A 7,286-nucleotide genomic window follows, 5' to 3' on the forward strand; every position below is an offset into this window, starting at 1 on the left:
AAAAGAACAAAGCTGGAGGCATCACCATCCCTGATTTCAAAATATACTACAAAGCCATAAGAACCAAAACAGCATGGTACTGGCACAAAAACAGACACACAGATCAATGGAACAGAATCAAGAGCCCAGATATAAACCCACACATCTATGGACAGCTAATCTTCAACAAGGGGGCCAAGAACATACAATGAAGAAAGGAAAGCCTCTTCAATAAATGGTGTTAGTAAAACTGGACAGGCACATGCAAAAGAATGAAAGTAGACCATTATCTTATACCATACACAAAAATTAACTCAAAATAGATTAAAGACTTGAGTTTAAGACCTGAAACCATGAAACTTCTAGAAGAAAACAAAGGCAGTACGCTCTTCAACGTTGGTCTGAGCAGCATATTTTCAAGTACCATGTCTGACCAGGCAAGGGAAACAATAGAGCAAATAAACAAATGAGACTAAATCAAACTAAAAAGCTTCTGCACAGCAAAGGAAACCATCAATAAAAGGAAAAGACAGCCTAACAATTGGGAGAAGATATTTACAAATCATCTGTCTGATAAGGGGTTAAAATCCAAAATATATACAGAATTCATACATCTCAACAACAAAAAAACTAACAACCCAATTAAAAAGTGGGCAAAAGAAATTGAACAGACATTTCTCCAAAGAAGATATACAGATGGCCAACAGGTACATGAAAAGATGTTCAACATCATTAATTATCAGAGAAATGCAAATCAAAACTACAATGAGATATCACCTCACTCCAGTCAGAATGGCTATAATTAACAAGACAGGAAACAACAAGTGTTGGAGAGGATGTGGACAGAAGGGAACTCTCGTACACTGCTGGTGGGGGTGCAAACTGGTGCAGCCACTATGGAAAACGGTATGAAGATTCCTCAAAAAATTAAGACTAGGACTACTATGCAATCCAGCTATTCCACTGCTGGGTATTTATCCAAAGAACATGAAGCACAAATGCATAAAGACACATGCACCCCTATGTTCATTGCAGCATTATTCACAACAGCCAAGACTTGGAAGCAATCTAGGTGCCCATCAAGGGACGAATAGATAAAGAAGAGGTGGTATATTTACACAATGGAGTACTACTCAGCCATAAAAAAGGATGAAATCTGGCCATTTGTGACAAGATGGATAGACCTTGAGGGTATTACACTAAGCGAGATAAGTCAGAGGGAGAAGGTCAAATACTGTATGATCTCACTCGTAAGTAGAAGATAAAAACAATGACAAACACACACATAGCAACAGAGATTGGATTGATGGTTACACAGAAGGGAAGGGGCCAGGGAGGAGGGCAAAAGGGGCAATTAGGCTTATGTCCATGCTGATGGATTATAATTAGTCTTTGGGTGGTGAACATAATGTAATCTACACAGAAATCGAAATATGATGATGTACCCCTGAAATTTATATAATGTTATAAACCAACGTCACCACAATAAAAAAAAAATTCAGTAGCCTTTATATATACAAAAAATAAAGAGAGGTCATAAAGGTAGAGAAAACCATATTTATAATAACAACAAAAAAGAGTAAATGCTTAGGAACAAATTTAATAAGAAATGTATAAAACCTGTATGAGAAAATTTTTTTAAACTTGAAAGACACTAAAGAAGAATAAATGGAAGGATGTCCCGTTCTTGGATAGGATGAGTCAACATTATAAAGATGTCAGTTCTCAGTAAGTTAATTTGTCAATTCAATGCAATCCCAATAAAAATACCAGCAAGCTATTTTATGATGACAGATGAGTTGATACCAAAGTCCACATGGAAAAGTAAACAAGCAAGAGTAGGTAGGAAAACACTGGAAAAGAAAATTAACGGGGAGAACTAGCTTTGCCAGACATTAAAGAAATAAAAGCTCCTGTAATTAAAAATAGGTAGCACTGGTGCATGAATAGACAAATTAGAATAGACTAGAAAATTTAGAAATAGACCCAAATACGTCTTTGCCCTGGTGATTTGAGACGCCAGCTCTGGTACATACTAAAGATGGACTTTGTCATTAATGGCACTGGGACAACTGGGTAGCCATTTAGAAAAAGATAAAATTGGCTCCATGTGTGACTCCCAACAAAAGAATAAGCCACAAGGATGGGGGCTCTAAGTGTAGAAACTAAAACCATCCAAGGACCAGAAGAAAACATGGATGACTTCCTCTTTAACTTCGGTGTTGGGAAAGGCTTTCTAACTACGATTCAGAACCCAGATGCCATAAAAGAAAAGACTGATAAATCTGACCACATGAAAGTAAAAAAACTTTGTGTGCCACAAAACACTGTAAGCAAAGTCCCCAGACAACTCACAAACTGGGAGAAAATATTCATAACAGAATATCATAGACAAGGGCAGATACCCCCATATAAGGGACTGTTAAAAGTTGAGGGACAAACCCCAAAAATCCAATAGTAAAATGAGGGGAAAGGCATGAGCAGAAAATTTACCAAAAAAGATATAAAAATGGTCCTCAAACACATGAAAAAAAATGCTCAAGGACGCTCATAATTTGAGAAAGGCGAATTAAAACAACATAGGTAGACATCATTTCTCACCTATCAGACTGACAAAAAATAAAAAATATCACAACGCATTGTGTTAGCAAGGTTGTAGGGAAACAGATGCTCCAGTCCATTGCCAGTGGAAATGCAAATTGGTACGCTCCTCTCCAGGGAAATTTGGCAATACCAACCAAAATTCAATATGTGCTTACCCTTTAACCCAGTGATTCCACTTCTAGGAAGATATACCTCCAATAATGTGGAAATACATATGCAAATGGCTTTTCACTGAAGCATGAGTTTTAATTGAAAGATACTGGAAACAATCTCCCCATACATGGGAGAGAGATGAATAAACTATAGCAAATCCGTACAACAGAGTACTACACAGCCATGAAAAAAAGAAAGCAGAAGAGCTCTGAATTGACATGGCATGAATTCCAGGACACACTGTTAACTGAAAAAAGCAAAGGCCAAGAGTGTATCTATACAGCATGGTACTCCTCGCCTAAGGAAGAAGAGAATGTCGGCGTATACACAGGTGTCTGCTCGTGTGTCGAAGGAATTGCAGGAAGGATGGATGAGAAGCTGAAGGGACTGGTTACCCAGAAGGGGCAGGTGGAACGGGGTGGAAGGAAGTGGGGAGTGGGACAGAGAGCAGGGAAGAGGAGGGAGCGTGGTTTCTCAGACTATCTTTTTCAGTTTTTATTGTTGAAATATAATTTACGTATTATAGTATTCACTATTTTAAAAGTGTAAAATTCACTGGATTTTCGCCTATTCACAAAGTTGTGCGGTCATCGCCACTATCTCATTCCCGAGCAGAACATTTGCTCACCCCGAGAGAAATCCTGTGCCCATCAGCTGTCACTCCCCATTCACGCCTCCCCCATCTCCTGGCAACTACTCGTCTACTTTCCGCCTCGTGGATTTGCCTGTCCTAGACATTTCACGTCAGGAGAATCAGAATGTTTTCACGGTTCGCCCATGTTGGCGGATGGATCGGTACTTCGTTCCTTTTGATGGCTCCATGCTATTCCCCTGTGTGTGTATACTACATTTTGCTGACCCATTTGAGGTTTTCCCATTTTGGGGCTCTTATGGGTAACACTGCTATGAACATTCATGTACAAGTTTTCGTGTGGACACATGTTTTCGGTTCTCTTGGGTGTATACCTAGGAGTGGAATTGCCGGGTCACAGAGTAACTCCACGTGACATTTTTTGAGGAACTGCCAGACTGTTTCCCAGAGAGCCCAGAGCATCCGCAGGACAGCCGCCATCCTGCCCGCTGAACCCTGAGAGTCGCTGACACAGACCCCAAGATCCTCTTAGTGGAAATACCCTGCCCGTGGCCTCAGCAGGTGGAGGGAGCTGAAGCCGACCTGGCACCTGGAGGCCACTGCCAAGGTGGGGCAGCTGGATTCCAAGGGTGCCTGGATCCCCCAGTGTCCTGTGCAGGCCAGCACCAGTGGGTGGGATGGGGCAGTAAGGAGGGGTGCCAGGTGCCCTGGGTCCTTCCTGTACCATCTGAGACCCAGCAGAGGCGGCACTTGCCCGTGGCCCTCCCTCAGGCAGATAGAAGTCATCACTTCCACCGCATCCCCTCTGAGGGGCTCTGCTCTGGGCTCCCAGCTCAGCACTGAAGAGGCAGGGGTGAGGGGTGGGGACGGGGGTGGAATATTGCTGAATAGGGTGCCCAAGAGGTCCTGGCTAGGCTTTAGAAGACGCTTAGGTCCAGAGTGCAGGCAGGGAGAGGTGGGTCTGGTGTCCCCTCTGGCACTTAGGGACAGGAGCTCATCACCTAAGAAGGTTTTGGCTTTAACTGAAGGTTTCAGGTACTCTGGCACCTGGGAGGGGCTCTGAGGCCCCTCTGCTGTGGCCAGCCCCTTGGACACCCCAGATTTGAACCAGGATTGGGTGGGGGCTGCGTCAGGAGTCTCAGGCCACACAGGCAGCTGTCCCCCATCTCTGAGAGTTTGAGGGGCTCTCGTCTCCCAACTTCTGTGCAGAGCCCAGCACTTCTCAGGTGGGAGGTGGGGGACATGTCAGCCTTGGCCCCGCAGTGAGGGCTGGGACATGGCCTCCAGCCCACAGCACGGCCGCCATGGAGGGGATGCAGGGAAGGGATGCACGGGGGAGCCTGGCTCACACCTGCTGTAGAACATTCCGGAGAGCCTCAGGGCCCCCCTCTGCCTGCATGCTGGAGAGCTGTGGGGATGAGGCGGGGGGTCCCAGTGCTGTGAGGGAAGCTCTGTGCCCCTAGCTGCTGCCACAGGCCCCCAAGGCTCCTCAGTCTCCATACACAGGTGCCCGGACACCCTCTCCAACCCAGGGGCCCACAAGGCCCCTGTCTGCTGGACCCCTCTGTTCCCAGTCACCCCACCCCAAGGGCAGGACCTGAGCTGCCTCCTCTCTGCCCTGACAAGCCCTCCCTCCCCCGCACCGCCCAGCACTCCCAGGCTCCAAGCCCTGCCCAGTCCACCTCCCCGTGACCTCTGGACGCCCCACTTCTTTCTCCTGCCCCTTCCAGGTCAGGCTCCTTCCTTGTCTTCTAGTCACTTCTCCACTCCCTACCCCTCTTGCCCCTCAGATCCCTTCTCCAGCAGCCTAGTGAACTTTCCAAAATCCAGGCTCCTACTTTCGCTTCAAACTCTTGAGATCAGGAGTACAGAGCAAAGGATGACATTTAAAAAACTAGTGTCATTTCTGTGTCCCTGGGAGCATTAGAATTAGCATTCCCGAAAGACTGCCCTACTGGGAAAAATCCATGAATAAGCCTATTTGTCACCCAAAGTGGGGCTGAGTCTAGGCTAGAGAGGAGCAGAGGGTCGTCAGCACTACACAAAAATTCTGTAAATGACCCTCCCAGGATGGAGAGCGGACATCTCTACAAGTCGTTATAATGTGGATTGAACGCTAAGTAAGAGATGGGCAGTTTCCCTGGCTGGCAGCTGAGCCGCAAGTGGACAGCCGGTGTTTCCTGCTGGCCTGGCTTCAGGATAGGGGGCACAGAGCCCAGCTTCGGTGGGGCAGGGGGCGGCGAGTCCTCACTCTGCTTGGACAGTGAAGGGCTCCACAGCCATCTCTGAGAGGTCCTTCCTGAAGAACGCAGAGGGCGGGCTGGTCTGAGCTGTAGTCGCCATCTCCAGATTGAGAGGCTATGGGGGAGGTGTGGCGCTGGTGGTGTCAGTATGACCCACTTGCCCCAACATACTCAACATAATAGGTGTGATCAGCTCTCCCAGGCCTGGGACGAACGAGGGCCCCGTGCCCCTGGAGCAGTTGGGTGAACGATTTCTCTGTGTTGGAGCACCCCCCCCCCCCCCGCCAATTCTAGAAAAATCCAGAGGGAAGGGTGCTTCCTCCTTTTGAAGGGCCACTTGTGCTTCCAATGCCTCTCAAAGAGACCTGGAGGATGGGCTTCTTCTGCACCCCTATCGGTGGGATGTGACTGCCAAGGTGGGGAGGGGAGAGGTAGGGACCTGAGCGCCCTCGGGATGTCTGGGGCATTAGGCCAGCCCTGTGGCACTGCTCCAGGCTAGCTGGCCAAGGTGACGGGGTCGCCCAGGCTGTTCCCCCACCCCACCCCACCCCCGCTGGCGCAGCATCACTCCAGGAGCACCCCTTTCTTTCAGTTCCCCCAGGACACTCTCTCTCTGGAGCCTCCCACTGCTTGGACTGCTCCTCCCTGTCCTGCCCCTCCATCACCCCATCTGGGCTTCCGCAAGCACCTCCTGGCTCAGAGGCTCTCCATGCTGTTTTAGACCCCTGGCGCTAGGTTTACCCACTTCTGGGTCCTTGGCACATGATCACCTCTGGACCATGCTAGGCCTATCTCTGGTTTAATTTTTTCCTTCCCTTTTATCCCCATTTCCATTCCCCTCGTGCCAGAGGCAACTAATCTAACTGTTTAACGTGCGTCTTTTGCATGTGTTCTTAGGTGATGTCTTGTTTATTTACACCAATGCAATTTTATCTCCATCTGTTTCTTACTTGTTGTACAAAGCACTTAGTTTTTAAGATCTCTCCTTGTCTCTGTATAAGGTCTGAACTGTTGCTTCTGAATGTGGTGCGGCCCTCTGTGGCGTGTCTCCCCCATTGTTCACTGGTTGCTCTGGGACACGGACGACCAGATGGCCCCAAACCCGCTGCCAGGAATCAGGGTGCAATGAACACCCCCCACAGGCGGCTCAGGAGATTTTCTTTGGGGTGTCAACCTCAGAGCCCTGTTGTTGGGTGGCATTGATACCGGCCCTGATATCAGTTCCCCTACATTGAACCCAGCACATATGGGGTTAAAACCAAAAGCACGCACCCCATTCCGGCTTCTTTAGTTACACTCATGTGTAAATATCTGCGTCTTTAACCTTTGTCTCCCTGAGCTTCACAACCAAATAGAAGTTACAAATTGTTAAAGTGCAGGTGGCCTCTGGCTGGGCTCACACTAAAGCGTGGGCTAATCATGGGTCCTGGAAGTATATTACAGGGAAACTGATGTCCAGAGAATATCACGAAGCTGCAGCTTCCCAGGCCCTCGGGTGCTGAAATCCACCATCCACCACGGAAGCAGACAACCAAGGGTAGCCATCCACAGATTCCCTTATCTCACAGGCTTAGCCCTGCAAGCAGCTGCATTCCTTGCAACCTTTAAAAATCCCTTGCCTCCCATCTTTTGGGGAGACGAGGCAAATTTGAGGGCTCACTCTCCTCTCCTGGCGGACGTCACCCCAAATAAAAACCCTTTCCTTGCCATACGCC

Source organism: Equus przewalskii, chromosome 6 (assembly GCF_037783145.1).
Source record: "Equus przewalskii isolate Varuska chromosome 6, EquPr2, whole genome shotgun sequence".
Lineage (NCBI taxonomy): Eukaryota > Metazoa > Chordata > Mammalia > Perissodactyla > Equidae > Equus > Equus przewalskii.